Source organism: Peromyscus leucopus, chromosome 5 (assembly GCF_004664715.2).
Source record: "Peromyscus leucopus breed LL Stock chromosome 5, UCI_PerLeu_2.1, whole genome shotgun sequence".
Lineage (NCBI taxonomy): Eukaryota > Metazoa > Chordata > Mammalia > Rodentia > Cricetidae > Peromyscus > Peromyscus leucopus.
Window position 1 is genome coordinate 88,616,152 of NC_051067.1, and position 14,933 is coordinate 88,631,084.

At 40.5% G+C, this 14,933-nt stretch overlaps 1 protein-coding gene and 1 pseudogene across 8 annotated transcripts in view; both read right to left on the bottom strand.

Annotated features, from left to right (window-relative positions):
* The window catches only part of Inpp4b (inositol polyphosphate-4-phosphatase type II B), a 726,443-nt gene that overhangs the window by 255,099 nt on the left and 456,411 nt on the right, over nt 1–14,933 (bottom strand). The window lies entirely within an intron of this gene.
* LOC114701660 lies at nt 3,033–4,604 on the bottom strand (annotated as a pseudogene).

Consider the following 14,933-nt stretch of genomic DNA (forward strand, 5'->3'; position numbering starts at 1 on the left):
TACCATGGACCTGCAATTCTTGACATTTTGGTTGTGAGCCTAGCCTTTACAGCTGAACTATCTTTCTAGCTCGTCCCTGCAGCTCTTATCCAAACCACAGGTCTGCAGTTCTCCAATGTGGTCCATAATGATGCTTGGGTAATAGTCTCCTTTTAAATTCTCATCCTTCGCCCAGGACACAGTAGAGTATTCCAAAGATTGTATGGCCGATAATACCACAAAAAATTACACACAGAACACACATTGTCTTTCCTTGTTGATCAGAACTTAAAGAGATTTATGAATATAAAATAGTACTACCTTCTTAGACAGGTTTTGATTTCTCATAACAAGACTCAAAATTACGTTTAACTTAACTTACAATAGATTGTTTGTGACTTTATACAAATCTGGACTTTGAAAGTTTCTGAGCTTTGATTTCTAATAAGGGAAATGTCCATGGCTAGCACAATACATGTAAACAAAAGTGCCCAAGACTTTCAAGAATTTTTAAGATCCTAAAGTGTCTGAAATCAGAAATACTGGTGAAAGTGGGCTTCAGTTTTGGGTCAATCTCACCAAGTCTTTGTCAGAAGTGGATGGATATTTGTCACAGGCACGTAATACCCCAGGTACCTAATATCCTAGGCTGCCCTGTGCCACAATGCTTCCCTGGCCTTGGCTGCTCTCTTTGCCTCTAGTGTCTTCGTTCATGTTGAGGAAAGGCAACATAGTTGTGAACAAGAAATCTCTTCAGGGATCACATTTGAACATCGGGAAGAGATGGAAAACATCAAAACAGGGAAAGTGTGTATAATAGTGAATCAGCGTTGTGCTCTGAATTGTAACTAACTGAAGTTATGTCACCAGCTCTAGTGAAGCGAGGTTGCTCTGATTCTGACTTTAAGTCATTGCTAATGAGAAAACCCAACTCAGTGGGAACTCAGAAAGAATAGCATCTCACCAGGCCAAGGAAACAGTAAGTGCAGAGGCTCTGAAGCCAGAGAGACTGACAATTCAGAGAGAAGAAGAGGTAAGAAGTGAGAAGCAAGGTCAAAGAAAGGCAGGACTCCAGTAACACCGCTTCCTCCTGTAATTGCCATAGGAAACTCTGGTAGGGTTCTGAGCCAAGAAATGGTGTGACTTTTTCCATGCTTCAAAAATAGCATCCAGTCTGTGGAGAACAGATGGCCAGAGGTCAGCAATGGAAGACGAGACAGGAGCCATTTACAAATGGGAGTTGGAGGATAGCGATTCCCCTTTTTCTAGAGTCAGGACCAAGCTAGGCATGCAAGTTTGAGGGAACTCATCATTGGATTCCCTTAAGTCACTTGTTTTCAAATATTTATTTATACAAAGCACATTGGTATTGACAGAAAGCAACACACTCGTGAAAATTCCCTTGAGTGTGATTGCATTCATCCTTGAGGAAAATAATGCTCAAGGGTCACAAACATATTTGTGGGTTAATCATTATTTTAGTAATTTTAGCACTAAATAATGATTGATAAGTTGTTCATAGCCTATTTATATTGCAGCTATTAAACAATAGCACAGCTCTTGAAATATAGGAATAGTTAGAAGAATGTAACCTAGAGAATGAGGTTCTACAAAAAAAGTATATGCACTGAGACAATCATACCATTACAATTACCTGTGGGAGCCTGTAATGAGTGTGTCAGTGGAAGGACATGTGCATTCGGGCAGGAACCTACAGCAGTGCTGAACAGCAAATGTCTGTTGCTTCTTTCTGCATGGGGACCATATCAGCTAGCAAGGGCTCAAAGACGGGCCACTGGCCAGTGGTCACACATGTGGAAGGACACAGAAGGAAAGGACAGAGCCCACAGGTTTAAAAGGAACTCCTCTTTCTAGTAACAAGAGTCCTATCAACAGGACTCGGTGAAAATGTGTGGGCACAGCAGTGTGCCTGATTGTACCTGTATCTAGATTTGTCATTAAAGTAAGGAGGCATGCTTCATCTGCCTTAAAGCATTAGCCCTGTGACATGATTCTTTCTTTGTCTACTGAGCAGTTTCCTCCATGTTTTACAAAGCAACACACACACACACCACACACACCACACGCACGCACGCACGCACGTGCACACACACACGCACACAAAGGAATATTCTACAAAGCAGATCAATTTCAGTGAACTGCATTTATCAAATGCCCAACATAGACCTGTACATTCAAACCATAAAATTTTATAAAGTGTATCTTCTCATGTGCTTAAGGATTTTACTATCTCAAAGAAACTACATTTGAAATCAAAAGCTTAAGCATCAGAGGATCTCTGTCATGGTTCTCTTTGTGCTTGAGTTAAGTTTAAACTCAATGTTCGAGCTGACGAACTGTAGATAATGGGTTCAGGCATCTTAGAGAATTCTAAAATCCACTGTACTAAGCAATGTCCACTCATAAGAGAAATAAGAAATATTGTCACAAACTCATCTTGACACAGATATGCTTTTTATCTCTGTCATTTCCTAAGGTGAATTTCCCTATGATGCAGTCAAGAAGAAACTAAAACATCTCACCTAATGATGTTCCTCACTCTCACAGGGTAGATGAAGCCACAGAGAGCAAGGGATTTAATCCAAACTGGCTTTCCCTTTCCTTTCCCTGTTTTAATAGTCTGTTTCATTTTGTTTTCACTAGTACTTTGAAAGTTTTAATTTTTGAGGTTTCAATATTTTATTCAGGTTTTATTTTCAGTAATGTTAATTGCAGCATTTGAAGCGGAGAAGCTGATTCTACACAAAAGAGAAAACTACATACTGTCGGAGAAGGCTACACTGAACCCATTAAAGTGCTGAAAACATGAGTGGTGAAGCTGTAACAGAAGCCAGGTTAGACCCCTCATGTTGTCATGGTGACTGCAGTCAACTGCCCAGCTCAGGGCTAGAGATCCTGGAGATTTCATACTCTGCTGCAATGGGAATCAAGGGAACTAAAAAGAAGAGGAGAGGAGGAGGAGGATGAGGAGGAGGAGGAGGAAAGAAAAGAAAACCACACCACAACACAAGGAATTAAGAATTAAGTCCTGAATCATACCCAACCTCTCCACCCTAAAATGGCACAAAAGAAATAGCTAGCCACATCCTGAAGACTACTTTTGGTGTAAACCAGGTAACTGATGAGGTAGAGATGGGAACAGGGCAAGGGGATCTGTCTGCAAAGTCCCTTTCACACAGGTGTGTACACGCTTCTCAGCAGTGAGCGTTAGGATGCCAAGACTCAATGCTCAGGAAGCCACAGTTTCATGTGTGGACTCATACAGGTTTACAAAGGGCCAGCACATTCCCAGCTTCCATTTGCAGCCTGCCATCTAGAGGGGATCCTCCCCAACCCATATCTACAGCTAAAAGGACCTTTTCTAGACTGGAGTTTCTTCTGTACATCCCAAAGAGTAGCACTTTAAAGCTGAGCCATCCCTAACCAAGAGATCTAAGGTGGTATTTATCAGTTCTTGCATCTCCAACATACAACATTAAATGGTACCCTAAATTCTGAAGGTAGCTATACTTCAGAACAGTTTAAAATGAATGATTGTACAATGTTCATTTCTGCTTTAAATTCAAGTCCTAGACCAGACTTGTGGCCACCAGCACTGATGTTCTTGCCATTGAACAGAGCTGGCATCATCAGTTTGATATCTGGCTTTATGGTGTGAGTGTACCCTAAGCCGATCAGGCATCAAGGCTGACCTAATACTTGGCTGCTATTCCAAAGTGAGTGTTACTGTTTCCTGATATCCAGGAGAGACTGAAAGCAATCTCTAACTTCTTGTTTGCCTTCTGGTAAATGGGAGCCTTCAAACTCTGGTCGTTCACATTGGTATGAACCTGGAATTTGTCCATCTTGTAGTCAATTATGAAGTTGCTTTGGGTCACTCAGGACTTCAAGGTCTCAAAATTTATCTGATAGCCAGCCAGCCCTCATAGCCAAGCTCCAGGTCTCCTGGGACAAAGGGCCCAGGCGCGTCAAAGTTCACATCACAGCGCAGGTACTGTCTTGGTTTAGCATTCCTCCCTCCCCTCTTAAGTAAGAAGGACGAATCAAAGGTCAGCTTCAGTGCATATGGGGATGGTCTTCCACGGTGACCTCAGTGCCCAAGGCACTGTCTGTGTTCCACTTCTCTGTAAATACCTGGCAGTACTCGGTCCATCTGTACTTGGTTTCCAGGCTGCCACTCACTTTGATGGTCTCCTCTTTGATGGAGGAGCCTGAGCTGGTAAATTCCAATCCATTCTCGGTCTCGTTTTCAAACCACGTTTTCCGAAGTCAAAGCTGTAGTCCTTGGCATCCCTGCGGGCTTGCCAGCATAGGTGAGAGGCACAGCCATTGTCTCTGAGGAGGTGATGGCAGGAGTATCGTCTGCTACCTTGAGGCTCAGTTCTTTGAAAGTTTTAAACAAGATGTTTTGATCACATTTACCCCTTCTCCCCAGCTTCCAAAGACTGTAAGCCCCTGAGGCAGCAGATGACCACAAGGAAGCTGCCACGTCCAAACTCCGAGAAGCTGTGACACCGGTACAAATCCTGTGCACTGGACAGCCCAAGCAGACCAAATCCCAGGTAGGGGAGAGGAGTTGGGCAAACAATCTCACCCCAAGCCATGGAGTTACCTGAGACTGACCACTGCTGGGAAAGGGAGAGACGATTTCTCATAAGAGTGTAGCTCCCAAATGTTTTTGTTTTTTTAAGAACAATGGTATGCAGTAAATGTTTAACTGTTGACTCTCAGAAGCTAGGGGTGGAATACTCTGAGCTATCTGTGGCATAAACTTCTCAACTAGATACCATACTATTGACTTGAGATTACCAACTATAGGCTGGGTAGGGATGGGAGTGACCGGCTCTCTGGGGCTATGACAAACAGATTCTAACACCTAATATAGGATCACTGAGGTCCAGTGATGGAGATGTCTGTGGGACCCATCCCTTGAGATTCTGGTGTATTACGAGACTGGCTACAGCTACCACAGGCTTTAACAAGAAAAAAATTAGCATGCAACTACATTTTCATGTATAACCCTTTCATCTTATGTGTTACAAGATAAGATCATGTCTCTGAAACCAGTAATTTTAATTAAGAGTCAGTAGAGTCTAGATGTCTAGCCAGAACCCAGAGCTATCTGCTCAAACAGATTCCTAATTGAAAAAAATCTTTGAAAACCAATGGAAACTTTGGTCATGGGAAAGACACACACACACTACAGGAATCTGGCTCACTAGAACTGGTCTCATGACATATCTGGGCCCTAGGGTCAGTGTTAAGTGCCCTGGCAGTAAGTACTGGATGCTTCAAAATTTTCTCTATCTTTGGAGTATCTAACTGCGAGCTTTGTAGACCACAGATCACGTTCTATACCCGTGTTTAGAAAAGTAATCTCACTCAAGGTCCCCGAAAAAGCCCAGACTCTGCCAGTCTGTAATGGTTCATAGTTTCTAGGTAAAAGTCAACCCATAGAAAACCTCCCATTAAGGAATTTTAAAATGTTTTACAATTAAGAAGAGGGTTTTATTTTGCTTTAGTTTTTTTAGTATATTGACCATACTAATAATATCACCTCCAGAAGAAACGGTAAGTTCTTTGGCTTCTTTATATTAGTATAATTGCATCGTTTTGTCTCACTCAAGCTCTATAGTATGACAAGTTTTGCTTTGTTACCATGTTTTGGGGACATTAAATTATTTTATTGAAGATAGAGGAAGAACATTTATAACCCATAATGAGACCCTTTATTTTTGGCTTTTCTTGAAATAAAACAGAAGGGGTTAACTGTCAGCAAGCATCTAGAACAGCTTTTGTAAGGATTGTTAAATCAGTAGCCTTCGTGGAATACCGATCTTCATGAAAAGAACAAGGGGAGAGAAAAGTACTAAATGCTAATTTGAAAAGAAGCTAAACTGATCCTCAATAAACTTTGGGAAATGAACAGCTACCTTGACTAAAGAGGAATAACATGAATCTGGTGACGAAAGAGAAAGAGAAAAAACAGGATTGCTTTGTCGTGAAAACCCAAGTGACAGTAGGACAGTGCACCTGTGGACAGACAGATATTTATGAGCAAATGGTTATAAAGACTAGACAGGGCCAGGGAAGGAATTCAACCCTGCAATTTCTTCTTCTCAAGAACAAAATTGTGTCTAGACTCAATGTTTTCTTTTCTACTCTGTTTTTCATTTAGTACCTTTTAAAGCCACAGGCATAGACTCGCAAGGTAACCTGAAAAACATAAAACCTGGAGGTTTCAAAGAAGCCATCCACGTGCATCCTGAGCACCGGTGCTGAGCAGGGACATGCCAAGTGTGCCTGCTCTGGTTAGCAAGTGTCACAGGTCTGTCCCCTCTAGTCTCACTAATCTAAGTGAAGTCTGTGGGTGACAATCCCGGAATTACCTGGAAACTTGTTAGAAATGTAGACTCCTTTGGTGTCATGTTGGTTGGATTACAGCATTATATTCTGTGTGTTGCAGGGTGGTCCTTAAGTACATGGAAGTCTGAGAAAGCCTGGAATAAAGGACTCATTCATTCAAAATGGAGGAGTTTGCTAAACAAATGGATCACCCCTTTCTATCTTATCTGTATTGTGGAAGTCAGGAAGATGGAAACATAACAGAGTATTTAGTAAGACATATGTTTAAAATATTCAGGGTACTCCATCATAGTAAGGTTTAAACATCATAAAAGTCAACTGTAGAAGTTGATTGCATCATCTTGTCTTTATGACCGATAACATATTTTTCTTTTTTTTTTTTTTTTGGTTTACTTTTATACATACTGCATTTACAGCACTGATCTTTTTTCTGCCTTTGTTTACCTAGGCTTTGTTGATGTACCCTTGACAATATGGACTGATGAATACATATGCTGTGTACAACATGATGTTTGGGTATGCACGGATTCTGAAATGATGATGACAAGCTCATTACCCTTTTAGTCACCTCCCAGATAGATTTCTTCATGGACAGCTGAGATCTGCTCTCCTAATAAGTTCAAATAAACAGTCTAGAATTGTTAGTTGTAGTCACTACACTGCACTTGAGACCCTCACAACAGTCTTATAACTGAACATTTGTGCCTTAGGCCAACATTTCCCCACTTCTTCTCCTGCCTGCAATGACCACTCTGTATTTCTTCTGTCTGTTCTATGAATTTGATGTTTAGAGATTGCACAGGTAAGTGAGATCATCCAGTCTCCCTCTGCCTGATTTATTTTAATGTATACAAATATATATTGTATGTGTATGTATATACATTATAGTATGTGTATGTGTGTATATGTGTGTGTATGTATATGTATGTGTGTGTATATATATATATATATCCCTTAAGGCTTACCCATGTTAAATTCCTCCCAGCAATGGTGTGTTTATGTTCCTTCCCTGTATCTCCACCAACATTTGTTTCCCTGTCTTTCTGAAAATAAACACTTTTACAGGTATGAATAGATCTGTCCTCTGGTTTTGTGTGCATTCTTTTATGACTAGTGAAGTTGAACACCTTTTCCTTCTGCAATCATCCTTGCAGAGATGTCAGTTTGAATCTTTTAAAAAAATAGTTAACTTTACATGTGTGAGTGTGTGCATGTGTTCACACGTATGAACACCTGAGTGGAAGTCAGAGAGCAATTTGTAGGAGTTGGTTCTTTACACCATGAGTCCTGAATACTGAGCTCAGTCAGTCAGCAAGATCTTCACCCTATGAACCATCCTGCCAGCACCCTCTGTCCATTTCTAGATTAGATTACTTGTTTTGTGCTATTAAGTTATGTCTTTTCCTTTACACATTTCTTACATATTTTGCCTATTAACTCCCTGTTACACACACACACACACACACACACAAACACACACACACACACCAAATATTTTCTTCCATTGTATATATTGCCTTTTCATTTTCTTTTTTTAATTCTATAATATTTACAAAAATATTATCTTTTTTAGGAGTATAGGAATTTATTAAGATATGTTAGGGAAATACTCTCATGAAATGCAGATTTTCTTAATTATATGTCTTTAAATACTACACTAAAACAATTTAAGGAGTTACTATACATTTAACAAACACAAGCTGCCCAGTTAGAGTTTTGTGCTGTAATACCTCCCAAGAATAGTGCTTAAAATTCAGGCAGCTTCCTGGGAAAGAATGCAGGAGAGCGTATGTCTTTCTGAGGATCTGCAAACTCCCAAAGCAGCAGGAGAAGTTATAAAAAGAAAGGCATTCGACCATTTCCATGGGAACATCCTCATGACTCCTGTTATCTTTATTAAGTAAGAAAAAAAATCTAGTGAACAGCTACCTAACATTTGTATGGGACAAAGGATTCTTTCTTTCCTAACTTCTGATACAGTGTGCTGTGTGTGTATGTGTGTGTGTGTACATGTCTGTTTTGTGTATGTGTGTATAAGCTTGCATGTGTGGTGTGTATGTGTGACTGTAGGGATTTTTTGTGTGTATGTGTTTGTATGTGCCTATATGTGTGTCTGCATGTGTATGTGTGTGTAGTATGTGAGAATGTATGTAATTTTGTATGTGTGTGTGTGTCCATGTGTGTGCATGGAGGCAAGGATGTGCCTGTTGTGTGCTTGTGTTTAGTGGCCAGATCTGTAGAGCTGGTTTTCTCCTTCTGTCTTTGCATGTTCTTCAGAAGTTCCAGCTATTGAACTCCAGCCAGCAGTCTGACTTCCTTTACCCACTGAGCCTTCCTGCAGACCCACTGTGTGCCGACACATGTCACGGAGCAAACTCTGCAGTTTGGTCACTAACAATAGCTGTAGGTTTTACCCCTCAGAACCCACTGGATCCATTAAGCTCTTGAGAAATTCACTCTCCATGTACCAAAGAGACAGTGCTACAAGCTGAATGGACAATAATCATGTATTCACTAATCCTGTAAGTGTCTGATATCCTAAACTCTCCAACACTAGAATGAAATCTGTGATATAAAAACAATGCCACTACATTCCTGCAAGACAGGCAGAATTAATGGTGAACCTACAGGATGTGAACAGGAGAATCAATGACTTTTAAAGTATTTGATATATATTTATGGGACAGAAAACTGCGTAATTGTTTAGATGCAGTTAAATGACTGTGACTTATCAACATAGTGAAACTACTACCTGGGGAAAAATAATACAGCTTGGCCAGTAACCCGTCAAAGCCTTTCTCCCATATGACTTCTGCCTCTGCCGAGACAATCACGTCCTGTGCACAGCTTTCCTTTCTTTTCCTTAAAGTATTATCATGAAAGAGTATGCCAGAGGCTACTGTGTCCATGTCTCCTGCTTACTTTCATGTCTAGCTGAAACCACATAAATCCTGTACATATTCTCTTATTCTTACATCTTTTGAAAGTTACTTACATTATTCCTTACTGCTAAGGTTTCTTTTTTTTTTTTTTTTTTTTTTTTTTTTTGGTTTTTTGAGACAGGGTTTCTCTGTGTAGCTTTGCGCCTTTCCTGGAACTCACTTGGTAGCCCAGGCTGGCCTCGAACTCACAGAGATACGCCTGGTTCTGCCTCCCGAGTGCTGGGATTAAAGGCATGCGCCACCACCGCCCGGCCTAAGGTTTCTTTTTATTGCCAGATGTTAGGTTGTTTTTTTTTTTTTTTTTCTGTGACTATACATATACAGTGTTCTATCCCTATTACTCTCAGTAGATATTTGGTTCATTTCACTGTATTATTGGGTTGCAATAAAAATAACATGCTGTTATGAAATTCTTCTGCATGGGTCCGATGACCGTGTGTAAATCACATTCCAATGCACAGACTCAAATCAGTAACTGCTACATATCTCTAGCCATCACACCTGCAACTGGACTCACATGGTTTATCACCCTGGATGCCTTCATGAACCCCCAGTAATGTGAAAGTTTCAGGGCTTGATCTGTTCTGGAAATGGTTAGAATTTGTTTTGGCCCTCACTGTAGTTTTAATGAGGCTGGTTGCTGCGTGTTTATTGGCATTTGAGATTTCCCTTTTGTGACCTGTGGGCTTAAGTCTCCTGCTCTCTCTTCCCACGGTTGGTTGACTTGCCTGTGCTCACTTATACGGGTCTTGGACATGTGTTATTTATCAATGTCTCTTTGTCCTTTGTAGCTTTTATTTGTTATAAAGCATTCCTCATTCCTCTTCTTTTGACCCCCGTGGTGCCTTTTCCACCTGACCCAGAAATTTGGGGTTGAGCACATTCATGATAAAGCAATACAAATGAACAAACAATGACAAACAACAATGGGCCACTCATTTTATACCTTTAAAGGGTCACTTCTTGAAAATGTGTCCAATATCATCCTCCCCGATTCTCTGTACTAGCAGTGATCCATCAGTACTTACACATCTGGCTTAAGCCACATTGGCTCAGAATTGTCTTTGTAAATGCTTTTTGGCTTTTCATGTGTCTGAAAGTTTCTCTCCCACGAAACCTCACCACTGAAGTCTTAACCAACATCCAACAAATTAGTTTTTTAAAATCCAGTTGATTAGTGCCACATGAGAGACTAACTTTCCAATTTCTCTAGCAGTTTGCAATTAAAGGCAACTCACAAAGAGAATAAGGTAGATTGTGTATGGAAATCTCAATGGAAGTCTCACTGTTCACCTCGGCATACAGCCCAGGCTAATGAGTAAGCTGGATCTTTTCTTCCTTTCAGATTCAACACCACAAGTTTGTTGAAGCCTAAGTTCCTCATAAACACCAAGCACTAGCGGCTTCACTCAGCATGAAGAACTCCACGCACTTCCAGGCTCTAATTCCCACACCCTGGAAGTAGTGTTCAAAAGACCCAGTCTTCCATGTGCCTCACCAGATCCCTGGCCTGCCCTTCTCTGTTTTGACATTGGTGCCTGGAGGCCAAGCCCTGGACTCTACCAAAGGAATTTCTTCTGCTCCACTTTCCTAAGGTGTATGACCAGTAAAGACCATGACATAAGAACAGAACACCCAGGAGGGAGCTTGAGGTTGAGATGCAGGCTACCCTGTCTTCCTTCCTGCCAGGAGCCTTCTGACAGGCTGTGTGCCTTGTTCAGACACCCTCTGCTCAGTTCTGTCTCTGTGTTTCCTGGGAACTCTTCCTTTTGAGCCCGGGAGTGCTGATGGTTCTACAATTCCCAAGTCATGCTATTGCATTCTCTGAGCTTCCGCTTGCAAACAGTCCCTTCGTAAATAAACTCTCCTGGAATTATGCTCATTTGCAAGTGCCATCTGTTTCCTGTTGGGACACTGACTGATACAGCTTTAATAGCCAGGCCATGCATGTGTGCAAAAGGAGAACCCAAACAAAGCATTAAGGCACATTACTGTGAAAGCTGCTCTCTCAGGCTCACGGATAAAGTACAGAGAGGCACATATATTTTTCCTGAGGATCTCAGAGAATGATGAAGGAGCACACTCACTATGTGGAGCTTTGGAGATGAATGAAATAATGAACACGAGATTATCTGTCTCTCTGAAGGACAGGTGCTCTCTCCCAGGACTGGGTTGTAGACCTCAGGCATTGGCTGACAGCTGGATTTCATGTTGTTAGTTATGGAAAGCTTTGTCTCTGTACAGTCCCTTTACGTTCTATTTTTTAAGTCTATCAGAATATGAATGATAATAACCTTACATAGTTGTACTGGAATTACTTGTGTTCCATGGAGATTGAAGAATACAGTGGTAATGTATTGTATTGCATGTTACTTTTCTCATCGATGTGAGCAACACCAAATGCAATCTAACGGAGGATGGGTTTGCTTTGGTTTACAGCTTGAGGGATGCAGCCCATGGCAGAAGGCATGGCAGCCGAAGAAGAGGGAAGGGGCTGTTGGCCACACTGCATCAGCAGCCCAGAGGCAAAGAGAGAGAACAAAGGGTTGTTGTAGTAAAAACCTCAAGGCCTGTCCCTCAGTAACCTATTTCCTCCAGAAAGGCCCCACTTCATAAGCTTCTCCAGCTTTCCAAAGCAGTGTTACCAGCTGGGGACCAAATGTCCCAACACATGAGCCTATAAGGAGTATTTTGTTTTCAAACTACAACCTGCAAGCACATTTAATTCTGTGAGATTTAGCTGTAATCTGATCTCTGTGGCTATGATTAATTCATGGCGTCAAAAGTAGACCAGATCTCTAATGATCCCTACATCATGTAAGCCACCCAAACTGGCTAGCTTCCAGCCTGAATCTCTGAAAGTGAGCTTTATTTATTACTCTCATTTTGATTTCAGATCATTTTAATTACGAATAAAAAGCAAGCACCAATACAGAATGGAATGTTTATGGAATGTTACTTATGTGGGTGTTTTTAAAGCTAGAATAGATAGTGGCCTCATTCCAAAGGCTCTATAAAAACACTTTTATAACTGAATGCTGATCATCAAAATTTTGTAAAATCCCTTTTACTAGTAGAGAAAATGCAAAACAGAATGGCTAGTGTCTTAAAGTATGCCACATACAAGTCTGGATATTTTACCTAACTCTGTAAAGTGTCACCCATGCCTCAGTTCTGTTATCAGAATTATCACTGCCAATATGAAGGATTGCCTTTGCATACTTTCAGTGCAGACACATGAGAGGGCATTTGAATATTACCAGCATCGGAACTGATGTGAAACAAACTATGGTTCTAGTTTATCACTCTGAAACCAAGAGGACACTTCGCAATACAAGCAGCTGAACAAGAACTGGTAAAGTGGTAAGCTGCCTGGTGAAGTCGACAGGGATCCCAATGCCGACTAGAATTTGTAGCCTGTCCTGTTTTATGATGAAGAAGATATTGATGTTCTGGAGATGGAGGAAGAGCCAGGAACAGAACATTTATCTAATGGATAATCAGAATATCTTTTGCTTCTAAGTTCACATAAATTCCCATAGCTGTGAAAGCTTTAAAAAAAATCCTGAGAGTTTATAATAAATCACACTAATATAAATTGGCCTTTCACAAAACTTGGAAATGGGAGTTTTGCCTGTGTTTTTAATAATGAATTCTACAGGCAGAACTACTGGCTACTCTGTCAGAAAAAAGTGACCAAGAACTCCAAGTCACCCAAAATGCCTTTAATGTCCTTTTTATCTGCCCTACAATCTGATTTATATACTTTCTCATCAACTGAAATGCTAACAAAATTCAACTATTTGCTGCTTTTGATAGCTCAGCCACTAACTGCTTGTAAATTTGGTCAGACTATTTAATGTTTTTGACCCTTTGTCTCTACAAACAGCAAGGAATAACATCCTTCATTCTTTTGTCTGAGGGAGGGGAGGCTCCAAAGCAATATAATGTGAGTGTACCTTAAAAATAGCAAGATACTATGTAAATACAACACAATGTTACCATTAATATTAATACAGCATTTCTAGCCCATTGGATGTGACTGTTGCTAATTCACAAACTGAATTTCACAACATTTATTAGCAGTGGCACTTTGGTGCTTTCATGACATCACCATTTAATAGTCAGCAGACTTTGCCTATCTTTTCTAATAATGGCTATAAATCAATTTCATTCATACTTTATAAAATACCCCCTCTCTTGCAGCTAATGGGGACCAACTACAGGAATAGCAACTTGACACTTCCTTCTTCCACAAAGGTTTCTTAAGTTGCTGACTGTTCCTGCCAGATCAGGAATGTAAAGGAATGTAAACCAAGTGACAATGACACACACACACGCGCACACACACACACACACACACACACACACACACACATGCAAAATTTAAGCAAAGATAACCAATTCATTTAGATTCCCAACAGAACAACAGTAGCCTACATTTGAATCATTTTAAGATCACTAAAAGAGCTGGAATTATCACAGAAAGACGTTTTTTGCTATACTGATACTAGGAACAATAACTGTCCATGCCCCTCCCTTCCCCAGTAGTCCCCTTTCTATAGTGTACAACTCACTTACCAAGCTAACCTCTGGACTGTGGTTCCCAGATCTCTATTTTTTTTATTATGAGATTATGGTAATTCGGACGAACTTTCATCTCAAGTGCCCTCCTCTGTTTACTGACACGGACAAACAGCTATCCATCTTTCTCAGGAAGTCATGAAGACATAGTCACAACAACAGGAAAATGAGCCCTAACTCATCGCATGTCATTAGTGTCAAAAGGTGTGCAGACCTGGGCACTTAATTCACATAGACAGTCTCTGCACCCTAGACGTTTATGAAGTAGGAATCAACAGCACTTCCTTATTCCCTTCCAGGAGAATTTGCCCCGCAGACACCTTAATTATTAAACCCACATCAACGCTCTAAAACAAAATGGTCATTAGCTTGGTTCCATCTCACTTTCCATCTTTTTGTCTCTTGCCTTCTGTTACTCAAGACTTTAAGGAGATTTGTGGGAATGAGAGAACATACAAATAGAATAAAAATGCAAAATATTTTCAAATACAAAATGCCATGAAATATTCGAAGCTGAAATGACACCACAAAGAGTGGTATACTGATGAGGTGAGAAAGGATAAACAAACAAACAAACAAACAAAACATTACCCTTATAAACCAAACAAGAAGCCAAATAAACAGGAAGAGATAAATTTTATCTGGGTGAATAATGATAATCAACACTGTAGATTGAAGCCAAAAGGGAGAAGAATGAGGATTTTTGTTTTCAAAACATTAAAAGGGAGATTTTTGGATCTGTTAAAATAAAATGTATTTTCCTAAGTATGATTTCTGCTCTAGCTACTCAGAAAAATAAAACAGATTAGAATACTGTCAAGTCAAGCCTCTTCTGTCTAGATCACTATTTGGTTTAAATCGGGGCCCACATTCTAAGTCATAAAGTGGTAATATTGAGTAGCTTTGGTGCTGGATTGGGACAATTCAAGAGGAGAACACGTTCCATAAATTGGAGTCCTCTGCATTTAAAATGGCTCAGGGAAGGGCATCTGGAGCCATTTATTCTCCCAGTGACCAGGTTCAATTTCACAGCTCATCTGG